We start from the raw sequence: 411 nt of genomic DNA, 5'->3' as shown, positions 1-411 counted from the left end.
ATCGACTGTTATTCTAGCAAGGGCCCAGGAATACATATTAATTCATTTCAGCCAAAGCAGGGCAGAAGCAATTTAAAAGACAATTACAGGCAGGAGATGTGAATTCCATTCTCCTTAACTTGAGACACAGCACTAAAGAAAAAAATGCCTCGACCCCCAGGCACTACACCAAGGGTAAGCAGCATGCGAAGCCCCCTCCAGCCCACAGCCCAGATCAGCAAGGCCTTGCGTCGGAGAGGACAGACCAAACCAACTGAAACACCCAATTATTTGGGACCGATTGTACTTGTAATTGCTTGTTTCCAGGTTTACAGTCAACGTCTCAAGATCATGTTTTAATCTTACTAAATAAAATCTTTACTTATTCTTTTGTGAGCCTTGTTTTGCATTTTGGAAGACCCAATGAGTTGA

Source organism: Egretta garzetta, unplaced genomic scaffold (genome assembly GCF_000687185.1).
Source record: "Egretta garzetta isolate BGI_Z169 unplaced genomic scaffold, ASM68718v1 scaffold34, whole genome shotgun sequence".
NCBI classification, from domain to species: Eukaryota; Metazoa; Chordata; class Aves; order Pelecaniformes; family Ardeidae; genus Egretta; species Egretta garzetta.
The sequence above is the reverse complement of the archived record's forward strand: the minus strand, read 5'-3'. Positions refer to the sequence as shown.